This window comes from Amblyomma mixtum, chromosome 3 (genome assembly GCF_055824585.1).
Source record: "Amblyomma mixtum isolate Tamu chromosome 3, ASM5582458v1, whole genome shotgun sequence".
NCBI classification, from domain to species: domain Eukaryota; kingdom Metazoa; phylum Arthropoda; class Arachnida; order Ixodida; family Ixodidae; genus Amblyomma; species Amblyomma mixtum.
In genome coordinates this window covers 90471279-90484193 of record NC_143014.1, presented here as the reverse complement: position 1 = coordinate 90484193, position 12915 = coordinate 90471279, and the positions used below count along the sequence as shown (strand labels likewise).

At 46.6% G+C, this 12915-nt stretch overlaps 1 protein-coding gene and 1 long non-coding RNA gene across 6 annotated transcripts in view; one reads left to right on the top strand and one right to left on the bottom strand.

Annotated features, from left to right (window-relative positions):
* Oamb (Octopamine receptor in mushroom bodies) overlaps positions 1-12915 on the bottom strand; it is a 510270-nt gene that overhangs the window by 214760 nt on the left and 282595 nt on the right. The gene's annotated exons all lie outside the window — the stretch shown is intronic.
* LOC149350918 (uncharacterized) overlaps positions 1-12915 on the top strand; it is a 72170-nt gene that overhangs the window by 657 nt on the left and 58598 nt on the right. The gene's annotated exons all lie outside the window — the stretch shown is intronic.

Below are 12915 nucleotides of genomic sequence, written 5' to 3'. Positions count from 1 at the left end.
ATGCCAAATCGCGTTGCTAGGAGACAGTTGGTGGCAACTCCAAAGCAAAAAAATAATAATAATAAAAATCCCGATCACTGCAAACCACTAATTTTCTGATAGAAAGCGCAGGTGAAAAAAAAAAATATTGGCAAAACGGTAACTCTATGCAGCTTTCTGGGTAGTTTTAAGCCCGCTAACGCCGAGCTGCATCTTCCTTCTTCTCTTTGTCGCCATTTGAGGCGTCCGCTCGAAGTTATATTCCATCGTTGAAAGCCAACAAAATAAACAGGATTTTTTGCTGATGGTGCGCCAGAAGGGCTAGCAGAGAACTGGATCGCTAATATTAGAAATTGAGAGCAGACGGACCTCCTCCCAACGAACGCGGTCCTCCTTGCTCTGAAATTCCATTCACACTGGGTGTGCAGCCTACGTACTGTCACTCCAGACGGGTTATATAAATTATTAAAGTGTGCGTTTCTCTGACAGATGAGGTGATCAAGGCGGCCCACATAAATTTGCCTCACAGCAAGTTAACATTTGTCGCTGTAAGTCCCGAATTTTACGGAACATCAATTATCCTGAATATTAGAGGATGCTGAGTGAAATTTAACATGGCACACACCCTTTCCGTTTCAATGGTAAAAATTTGGATTCATCAAAAAGATGAGGTAGTACCATGAAATCAGCACCAAGAGACAAGCAGTCCGCATTTTCTTCCTAAGACTGAACTGAAGGATTTTAGAAAACCTGTGAAAAGCACGTTAGTATACCGCGTTCGGCGAGGTCAACGTTGAAGCTTTTTTCGCTTGCGGCACCACTGCTTCTGTTTTCCTTTTCGTCTCAGTCTCATAAATACAGCTCTTCAGATGTCCTGTATCGCGCCAGCTGCCCCTAGAGCTCATGGTGCGCCAAAATTGCGGCGATCACGTCGCATGCATCAACTGCTGGTCACAACGGCATCTGCTCGCGTTTGCTGTATATAACGCATAAAGTGTTTTACTTGGTGCTGCATATAAAGGCTGCATATAAAGGCTTCGAATTATGCCTTCAAAATGTGCCCTTCCTCAGAAGCATTGTGCTTCTTCTGACAAGGAATGTTACTGCAAAGATGCGCGCTTTACAGGAGAACGACGTATAAGGTTTAATACCTGTCTTTTTACGGGGAAAAAAAATACAGAAATGGAAGAGAATTTGAAAATTAGAGCCAGGGGTATTATGTGGGCAGTTTCTTCCAAGCGCCTTTCTTTGGGAACCTATGTTTCGACTCAATTTTCTCTGGAAAGAGTTAGTATTTTAAGCAAGTGAACTTCTTTTTGTTCTGAGGGAACCAACTCGCGATGTTGTGCAAGATAGTAATGAAAATGTGCCGCATAGAAAAGTGCAGCGTGTCACTGTAGACGGCGCTGACGACATGACTACGCTGATACGCCATGCATCAGGGTTTATATCGTTGTCACCACACTAAAGAAATGTCGATTGCGAAAGATGATCGGGACTTGCTGTGCTTGCGACATGAGGTAGGCGGGTTACGGCCGTTGACTTGAACTTGCCTAACTCAGTGCAAACCAATTTATCTTTCTTTATTTGCTGCTTCCTCTTCCTTCGTTCGATCCTAAAAAATGGGCTATATTTTTTGGCCCCAGAATTGCAACACTTCGTCTAAGATAGGCGAACAATGAAATGATAAGAAATTTCCAGCTACCAATCGCAATAAATCTGAATGATGGATAGTAAAAGCTCGAAAAGGGGAAGAATGCGGCAAGAAAAGCAGCGGAAAGACTCCTGCGACTTTCACAAGTCATCTAACGGGAGAGACACAGCGCCTGTAGAATCATTCCTCTTGCTTTGAGCAACCAAGCGCGTTGACGTCTAAAGTACGTTTGCATACGTGTTGGACGCAACTCACTGAAGGAAAAAAGGAGCCTATAAGAGCTGACGCTTGTGCCACACGTCCGCAGAACTGCGCACGAAGCAGCAACTTGTAGAAAGGATTCCGCGGACGACGAGCCTTGCTGTCTCCACCGCCGCAAGGTTTGTTGACGCTGCAAACGAGACACCGGACGGATGTCCACCCCCTACCTCGCCCCCCTCGTCTCTTCCACCACCCTCGGTGAAACTGGCGGCTGGAACGACGGGCGGCCGGGTACTGCCTAGTTCACGCCGACGTCACGGGCCACGGGATCCTGGTCTGCGCGCTGGCTCATCCGCTGGAATTCGCGAGGATTCGCTATGCCAGTTGCGCGCACCAACGGCGAGAGGGCGGGAAATGGGCAGACGCGCAACCCAGGCGGCGCCGACTCTTCACCCCACGTCTCACGGCTGACGCGATCAACGCCCCCCCCCCCCCCCCCCCCCACCCTTCCCCTAGGCGGTTCCTTCCTCCCGCGCGCGCATTGAGGTACAAAGAGAGAAGAACGTGCAAACAGCCGAGCGGGGAATAACAGCCGGGCACGCCAACTGCCTCTCTCCTCTCTCGGCTGATTCCATTCCTCCCCTTTATCTGGCCTCGTTCCTATCTGGAGATGCGTTTGCTGTCTTCGCGTTCGGGCCTTCTTTGATTTCATCCTGGGTTGCTTAACCCGCCCTGGAGGTCTTTCACAAGACGGTCTCAATTTGGAGGCACTTCCGCTGCTTGGCGCCGCCGTTCGTCTGCTTTCTTGGGGTCTCCTTTACTGCCTATTTTTTCTCTCTTTTCCCTTTCCTTCCTCTCTCTCTTCTATACTTGTCTTTTCCTTTTCTATGTGTGTAGTTGCTTTCATGCACCTTGTATGCCTAGAGTGGAATCTCGCACGCCCGCCTGCATGCGGAGGCAGGGCTTGCTGCGGTGACTTTTCTGCTAGCCTCCTTTGTCCCCTCTTTCTTTATTCCGCCGCTGCCTTCTGTGTTGGCCCGCTTCCGGCATTAACGGGGCACGGACACGCCAGCAGTTAGCGGCAAAAGAAAGGAGCTGCAGCAAAAAGAAAAGGGAGCCAAGGTTGGAGAGCACGGCCACGAAAGAAGGCTGAGCGATGTGGAGAAGAGAAGCCGGAGCGAGCGCGATTGAGGCGTAAAAGAGCGGAAGGAGTCTGCTGGCTGCTCTCTTTGCATGAACGTGATAGGACTGCGGGGCCGAGGACGTGACGGCGGAGAATGCCCGGGCTCTGTATCGCCCCCACTGGGTGTTTGCTGCGGCGCCGTAGACAAGTTGCGGGTCAATTTCGGTGATCTCGATTCTTCTCTCGCTTATCCTTCGGTTCGTGCTCTTCGCTTCGCGAGCTGTATTTCAAGGAGAAAAGAAAAAAAGAACGCTAGGCAAGCATATAGCCTCGGCTCCGCAGAGAGAATAGCTGTGTGTTTCTTCGACAATTTAAAACAAAGTAACGCCGCGGCGGCCAGCGCGGCGTACTGAACAGCCTTCGCTCCGATGAAAAAAAATTCAGCTGTACGCAGTGAGCAAATAGGGGAGCCAGGGCTTTGGATTCATGAGGGTTATGCTCGAAATAAACAAAATGTTGGAAGAATCTCAGCTTTGTGTTCTTTACAATGCCAGTCGCACCTAGAGCTAGAAGGATGCTCCTCCTGGTGGATATTATGCGGAGCACCGCTTCGACCTGCACCTAAGCCTGGAAGTCAAATACAAAATAAATAGAACCTTCAAGAGAAGACGATACGCGATATGTTGCGCGTGTTTTTTTTTATTTTGAGATTTGAAACAACCGTCGGCATGTCAAAAATCCGAAGAAAGCTTGCGCCAGCACGAACTCTTGAATTCCGTGAACTAAGTCAGCCGCATTGAAGGACTGCGACAACAAAGACATGCCTTGCAGAAAGCGAGGAGATTGTTGGCGGCGACGCGTTTCTGTCCAAGGTGCGTAGATATCCACAAAAACTGAGGTATGGGCACGTTACGTTGACACACGACATCAAAGGGCAGCTTTTGTAAGCACAAAAATGCGTATAGCGGCACTAATGCTGTGTTAAGTTCTCGCCAGATCTTCTAATCTCATTCAGAATACCAAACTTTCTTGGCCACATGAAATGACGCGAAAGAAATCCGGTCGCTTGAACATGATTCTGAAGTTTCAGGATTGTGGAACGGCATCTTACCGGCTCTGCGGGCGATCACTCAGGGTCTTCAACTATTGCTGTCCTTGCAAGGACGAACGTCGCCTGTTGGAACTCATGCTGCGTGTATATAGGGCGCACTGCACGATGCATTCCGCACGACGAAGATGATGGCATGAAATGCATAAAGAATTCTTGCTACTACTGTTAGCAACGCATCGGAAAGCTATGTGACACCTGGAGCATCGCCACGTACCCGTCGATTAAATAGAAGCACACACACAAAAAATTGTTGTGGACCATTTTGACATTGAAGACAATATGTGGCGATATTGTCCCTCCTGTTTACGGGACAGGACAACGCAAGAGTGGAAGGTGAGCATCGTGTTGGTAAAATGTGAGGCGACGATGAATTCACTGCTACAGTGGATTCTAATGAGAACCATGGCAGCACCTATTAAGTAAACGTCGTTAGCGAAATTGAGTTCATTAAACCATGAGGAAAGGGGAAATGAAAAACTTTTGCTAAATAATCTTAGAACGTAAAGCTGTTTTGTCGTTGTGGCTTCGGCAGTCTACACAACGTTAAGATGTCGAACTCATCATCATCCTCATCAGCCTGACTACGCCCACTGCAGGGCAAAGGCCTCTCCCATGTCTCTCCAATTAACCCTGTCCTTCACCAGTTGCGGCCACCGTATTCCCGCAGATTTCTTAATCTCATCCGCCCATCTAACCTTCTGCCGCCCCCTGCTACGCTTGCATTCTCTTGGAATCCACTCCGTTACCCTTAAGGACCAGCGGTTATCTTGCCTTCGCATTACATGCCCTGCCCAAGCCCGCTTCATCCTCTTGATTTCAACTAGGATATCATTAACGCGTCTCTCACCAACTCCGCCCGCTTCCAATCTCTTAACGTTACACCTGTCATTTTTCTTTCCATAGCTCGCTGCGTTGTCCTTAACTTAAGCTGAATCCTCTTTGTTAGCCTCCACGTTTCTGCCCCATGTGTGAGTACTGGTAAGATACAGCTGTTGTATACTTTCCTCTTGAGGGATATTGGTAAACTGCCGTTCATGATCTGAGAGAACCTGCCAAATGCACTCCACCCCATTCTTATTCTTCTAGTTATTTCCCTCTCATGATCCGGATCAGCTGTCACTACCTGCCCTAAATAGAAATATTCTCTTACTACTGCCAGCACCGTGCCATCAATTGCGAACTGCTGTTCTCTTGCTAGACTGTGTAATATTACTTTGGTTTTCTGCATGTTGAGTTTTAGCCCCACCGTTCTGCTCTGCCTGTCTAATTCATTGATCATGCTTTGCAGTTCATGTCCTGAGTGGCATAGCAAGGCAATGGCATCAGCGAATCGCAGATTACCTACATATTCTCCATTAACTCTTATCCCCAACTACTCCCATTTCAGTCCCCGGAATACCTCCTGTAAACAGGCAGTGAATAGCATAGGTGAGATTGTGTCTCTCTGCCGGACACCTTTCCTTATTGGAACTTTATTGCTGACTTTATGGAGAACTATGGTAGCTGTGCAATCGTTATAAATATCTTCCAATATTTTCACATAACACTCTTCTACACCCTGATTCCGCAATGCCTGCATGACTGCTTGGGTTTCTACTGAGTCGAATGCTTTCTCGTAATAAATGAACGCTATATATAGGGGCTGGTTATATTCTGCGTATTTCTCTATCACCTGATTGATAGCGTGAATATGGTCTACTGTCGAGTATTCCTTACGAAATCCTGCCTGATCATTTGACTGATTGAAGTCTAAGCTCGTCCTGACGCTATTAGCGATTACTTAAGTAAATACCTTGTAGGCAACATACAATAAGCTGATCTGTCTTTAATTCTTGAAGTCCTTGACGTCTCCTTTCTTATGAATTAAGATAATGTTAGCGTTCTTCCAAGCTCTAGGTACGCTCGAGGTCACAAGGCATTGTGTATACAAGGTGGCTAGTTTTTCCGAGCACAATCTCTCCTCCATCCTTCAACAAATCTGATGTTATCTGATCCTCCCCAGCTGCTTTCCTCTTTTGCATTGCTCCTAATGCTTTCTTTACTTCCTCCTTCGTTACTGGCGGGATGTCCCATTGCTGTGCTCTACTGGCTCTCTCAATAACATTCTGATTGCAGTCGCTACTGTATAGATTTGTGTAAAACTCTTCGGCTACATTAACTATCTTATCCATATTGCTAATTACATTGCCCTCTTTGTCTCCTATCTCATACATCTGGTTTTTACCTATGCGTAGTTTTCTCTTCACTGCTTTTAGGCTACCTCCGCTCTTTAGAGCATGCTCGTTTTTCTCTATGTTAAACTTCCTGATGTCGGCTACCTTGCGCTTATTTATTAACGTCGACAGCTCTACGGGTTCTATTCTGTCTATGGAGGTAGACGTCCTCATGCTTTGCCGTTTCTTAATCAGATCGTTAGTCTCCTGAGATAGCTTCCCGGTATCCTGTCGAACCATCCTACCGCCTACTTCTACGGCGCACTCCGTAATGATATCTGTGAGACTATCGTTCATTGTTTCAACCTAATCTTTCAAGCATATGCTTACGCATGCAGGCATTGCTTTAAAGGCCCCTGGGTTGCGACTGTGCTATCGTGCTCGAAGGTTATGGTTCCGCATACCCAGGGAATGGCAATCGAAAACAAATAGCATTTGAAGCGCACCGTGTAGCTGCCATTGTTTACCTACGTTTGCAATGCCGAAAAAAAAAGTTTTTTTTTTAATTCTTCGGAACCCTACAAAAGGCTCTGACAGTTCATTCTTTTGTTTGTCTTGATTTGCTAGCCCATATAAACGCAAATTAGTTGGAAGCCGACCCAATTCTGTTGCCCGGATACCACTTATGTGTGTAATGGGACGCTGCAGCTTTGGTACAAAATTCATGTCAAAATTGGGCGATTAAATAACGAGACAAACTTCTTGTTTCAGGTTGTCGCGTTCCTCCCGCTACTATATTTCCCTCCTGGAGAGAGCGCGAGTGACTGGCAGTGACAAACACGATACAGGAGGCTAATTTGGACCGCTTGGCAGAGAACAACCAGTGCGAAACAAATGAATAAAATAGAAATTTCAGTACTTAAGTTGTTTTATCGATTAAAAAGCCCGAAATAAAGGCATACCGCAAGCACTCTCTGCTTCATACCATGGCAACGCATTGTAGCGGCTTTTTCAGCCAAAACATCACTTCGTATGCCTTGCATTTCAGTCGCGCACTTGCATGTCAAATAAACAACTGCAAGAACATTCTTACTCGCACTTTAAGCCGTGTTGAGAAGCGTGAATGCATTCCTCACATATCGCAGTTTAAAAACGGGGAAAGAAGCATCAATATCAATTTTCATCCTTTTTCTTTTGAATTTCTTGTTTTCAGCTTTATTCTGTCGTAACTGCATTCTGCGGAAAGCAAACTGCATTCGTTGCAATGCTCTTTGCCGACACTCTTTAAGAGCGTGAAAGCCGTTCGCAGTTTCTTTCTAGGCTTTCGGCTGCGGCCACCACATTGGTTCAGGCACACAGAGTTCATTCTTTTTCAAAAGCATGCCGGTTTGCCAACAAAAACAAAGAAACACACAATAGAAAACAAAAGAATTGAGGAGGGAAGAATAAATGGAAAAATGATTGGAACAAAAAGAAACAAAGGTATACTCTCTGCTCTGCGCGCTGTTGTTTGTGTGTACATTAGGAGAATGTCAAGATCGCCTTACGTCGAAAAAAACAGCCGGCTAGCCTTTGTTGTAATTCCTCGAGTGCTGCGCGAGAGAACATCGAACGTGACGGCGCGACTTCAGAAGTTCAAGCGCGGGCTGCCCCTCCCCTCCGCCCTCCCCTCGAGCCCGGGAAAGTGCTCTCGGTTGCGGTCGCCCCCCGAAAGGCGGCTCTGCGCAATCGATGCACGTCGGCAACTCAAATGCCGCGACCGTCTTAGTTCTTGGCCGCCTCTATCTTTTGCACTTCTCCAGCGCATGCGTTTGCGTTGTCCCGACTTTTCACTTCGGCCGGATGGGAAACGAACGGAAAAAAATGTACTCGCGTGAGGCAATGGGATTGATCCAGGGGGATGAAGAGAAAAAAAGGAGCGAGAAAATAAAAACAAAAGGGGCCACCCGGGCATTTCTCGATCAAACTGAAGCGACTTGATGCGCGGTGGCACGAACAGCAATCGATCTTTGTGCGGGCAATTAACATAGTTCGAAAGCATCGCCATCGTCGCTATACGCAGGGCCATCGTCGAACGAGTTAAGTTAAGCCGGAGGTTTTCCGTATGATGATGAATATACGAGGCTTTTTCCTTACTGGAGCAAGAATGTGGCGAAGAGGAAGAATGTGGCGAAGAGGAGAGCAAAATAAAAGTAGGTGGCCCAGAAAAGCGCACACGTTAAATGGCATTTGGCCATTTGAGACTGTTCTCCTTTTACTTCTTTTGTGGTAGTGACTTCTCCCTTGAGATGACGCTGAGTAAGCAGTCGTTGAAGTTCGTATTGTGTAATTCATGGCACAGAAATATAGTGGAATGCAGGGAATTAAAGAAAAAAAAATATTTGGAGCCGAACAGAAAAACGGCCGGTGCGCTCATCGACGGAAATAAACCATCACTGGCACTAAACGAAAAATCTTGCAGAAGACGATGCAAGCCGTCCGTTTTATTTTTTCAAAGTATCGTGTAACTGACTCACCAACGACCCTCATGCGAACTCACGGTATTGAAACATTACAGCTGCGGCGGAAAATTCAAAGACTGAAACTACTTTTCTTACTAAAAAACCATAAACTGTCTATAATGCAGGCCCCTTCCTCAAACCTAACACTACGCGCCAAACACGAAATCATCATACACAATCATTAACCCCTTACAGTGCTAGGATTAACGCCTTTAAATACTCATTTTTTCCACGCACCATTGAGGAGTGGAACAGGTGTCCGCCAGATCTCTTAACCAGAGCTGATTCTTTTGACTCTATGTTTTCTTCACAGCATTTAATTTGAGAGCCATTTATTTCTACGTTTACTTTTTGTATTTTGCATCTGAGCCTTGTATTTATTGCTGTATTTTGTGTTACAACTTGTATTTAACATTTTTCTATTTTGCTAAACCTGTTCTTTTTTGCATATATTATGTATTCGCCCCTCCTGCTTGGGCCTACTGTAGGCCTGCAGTATGTTCTAAATAAAAATAAATAAATAAAATATAGTATAGGCTCCGCGGAAGTAGCCACGCAATTTCGTTTTGAGCCTTTAAATATAGCGTGCGGTCGAGAATGGAATTTGAGAAGCAAAAGTGTTTGCCAGAAATGTCCCTCTAAAATGATAAAATAAAGTACTGGTTCCACCGCACCACGCAGTTCATTTGCTTGAAGACAGGGGGAATGCTAAGTATACTTGCTTTAGACTACTCCGTGCCTCCAATTTTATTGTGACAGAAAGTTTTGTATCGGCATGTGTGTGGTTAGCTCCGGTTACCTACAAGATAAGGGAAAATGCAGCGGCACCACGCCGACCAGTTATTTAGCTAACGAGTTCTCTGGCCTGCTTGAGCAGAAAGCTATCATTCAATACGCGGCGCCATCTGGCCGTGAGAAATAAAACCGATTCAAGTAATGAAACCAAACAATGAACATCAAGTATTCCAACAAGGACACTGCCATTTACTTCTTCGAGCACTGCTTTTGGAAATAACCGATAGTGAGCTCAACTCCGATTTCAGAAGCACAAAGATTCACCTCGAGCACTATGTTTCTGAGAACCCATACCATAGCTGTGGCTGTCCAATGACGTTCCCCAAGAACTTCACGAATAAACGTAAGTGTCCGTCAGTTTTAAATAGTTTGTAAAGCCTTCAGTTCAAACACTGAGTTCCAAAAGCCGTCACTATGCTTATCGCGTTGACAGCGGTCCTTGTGAAAAGCTGGAAAATAGGAAAACTCATTGGTTACCGCAGGACACTACGTTGTCGTTAGCGGGCACAGCTGCGCAGCGGAGGCGCCTATCCATTTAGCAGCTCGAAGTGGATCGTTTTGCGCATGCGCACTTGCGTCACCGCTCTAACTGCGGAAGTGTAGAAGCGCTCTGCTGAAACTACCTACAATCGACGTTTACCTAGATTGCTGTTTTCCATGGTCTGTATAAGTGGGGCTAGCCTGCACAGACAACATATTGGGGCTACCTGGCGGTAAACACAATACGTGCGCAATGTGATCGCGGTATTATCACGCCTTCCTGCCTAGTTTACTTCTTAGCCGATAGATAAACTTTGCCTACTATCTTAAAAACATCTTACGGAAGCTCAAAGTTTTTTTCTTCTGCTTTTGCATCCGCGGCGATTGTGCCGCAAGATAAGCATGACGGACGCGTCCTCCATCGAGCCGAAAACATTAGCATCACGCCATAGAGCACGCTGCGCTGCTCTGCTCTGCCACCGAAAGCAAAACTTTTTGTAGAGCAGAAAAGCGTCACTTTTCTTTCCGCTTGGTGCACCTGACATTTTGCCTCCTCTATAGTCCTGGGCGCCGGCGAACCGTCACGCTAAAAGAACCAGGCTTCCCAAGAGCGTTATCGACAACAGCAACAAAAGCAAATGTTTTGACGTTGTGGCCCTTTCACTATCGAGCGAAAAGACTGAAAAGAAAATTCCCACTTACAAAAAGAAGCCATTGTTTTCGAACATAGACGCTTACATCTAGTTGCGAAACCCTCGGCGTGTCGATAACGGCTGCTTCAGCCGCTTCCTCCCCGCTCAACACTTGGCTTTTGGCGGCGAATGAGTCTTCTACAGCTCCGCCTCGCGCCTCCCATCTCCTTCTCCGCCTCCACGCGCGCTTCCCGCTCGCCGGAACTCTCTGAAGAGGACGGCAGCGTTCGGTGCGCAGCGGACGAACTGCACCGAGAATGTGACGGTAGCAGTTAGCAAACAACAGCGACATGCAGTGCATCTGCGTGCCGCACACGTGCTTGTCCGCTTTTTTCTTTGGCGGCGGGTGACATGACGTCGCGTGAAGAAAATCCTCTCCCAGTGCTGGTTTTGTCAGCTGCCCAGGGGCCTGATTACGTGCCAACAACTGCGCTGTTAGCAAATTAAGACAGTGGTGAAAGGTTGTCGCACGCAGTGGGCAGTGTTTGTTTTCGCGGTTCTCGGAAAGGTGGAACGGTTGGGCGAATAAAAAGAAAGAGAGAACAGAGAAAGAAGCAAAAAAAAAAAGCACGCATACGCACAAGACCGGGAGGAAAACATAAACGCGGCCCCCGATGCTGCCGAGAGAAGCTACACGCGCAATCGGTGCTCGCAAAGCCCCTGATGCACGTAACAGGTGGAACGCCAGAGCAAACTACGGTGCAGCTCGACTCGAAAACTCAATTACGGCCGCGCGCACACTCGTGTCGCGACGGACGCTTCGAAGACGACCGTCTGAAGGAAGCGGACAGCGGCGCCACTCCCGGGAGACGCCGCCAACCACTCGCTGATACCAGGCTCTCTGGCAGCAGCAGCGCACCGAAGAGAAACGGCGCCGCTTGCGCGGAGGGAAAACTTTCCCGGGAAGCAGTCGGGGGTCGACTGCCGGAGCCTTTCTCAGCCCTTTTTCTTTCACCGCCATCTTTCTTTGCCACCTCTGACACCGCATTAAGGGGGCCAAAAATCGTCCGGGCCGTGCAAAACTCAGTCGGAGAAAAGTGCTGAGCAATTACTTTTTGTAACAGATTGCCCTGTACGCGCACTCCAAGGATGTCAGGTTCGGGGGAATGAGAGTCGGCAAACCTTGTTATTAATATTTTGGCCCACAGCCGCAGCAGCCGGGAACTAAAGCGTTGTCCTTACGTCTATTATATTACTGCAAGCTTTTTTTTTTATTTTGTATCAAGAAAGCAGTGCGTAAACTTGTCGAGAGAAGACCACCAGCTAAACCGTTTATTTTTGAAGCACAACTTAAACACTGAAGCACGTTCTCCATAAAACAAGTTTCTCTGAGTTTTTTTTTTTTTGTCTGATATTGATGGTAACGACACAGGTACGTAATTGTAATCAATTTATGCCCACTCAACCTTTAATCCGCCTTTTCTTATTTTTTTGTTGAGGAATTGCTCCAACTGTATCAACAACCAAAGAGTCACGACGGCTGCTTTAAGGAGTGCTACGGTAGCGCAGAAATATGTGCCCTTATTTTTAGAACGAAAGCAATGTTCTCAGGCACAGTTTTGTGCACTGTGCACTTTCCAGGGTACGCCGACAAAAAAGTGGTTGCATTAGAAAACAAGATTGTGGAATGCAAAGTTTTGTGAGTAAAAAAATTAATAAATAAAACGTGTGCAGCTAGCACCGGCGGTTCGGAATGCTATGAAGAATAAAGAAAAGAAACATTGTGTTAAATATCAGCCAAATAAACTTAAACTTTTTTTCTCGTAAAATTACTCTTCGATCTCAACACTTCCCCCAAATAAAAGTCGAAAGGTTTAAAACCGAAGTTAAAGAGACTTTGTTTTGCATTCTAGTGGAAGTAAGACGTATTAAAACAGAGCCCGAACGCTGCCTGCACATTGTACAGTGGCGAGGAGCAGTACTTAAATTAGCACGATTAAAAGAAGGCAGTAAGTGGTGCACGTAAGACGACAGCTTGCAAACTTTTCTGCGATGTTTCAACGGGTACTAGGCACTTTTTTGTATCGGTGCAGCTAATGATTTCGCCGCCCGATGCGGCTGTAAAAACATCAGTTGTTGAATTAAACGTATATTCTTGCTTAGGATGAAAAAAAAAGTGTAAGAAATAGCTCTTGCATGCGTTAGGTGGCGACAGACTTTAATCTGCAGTAGCGTTCTTTCTCCAAATCGGACATTATGGACACTCACTTCGAGGAAATTGAGCCC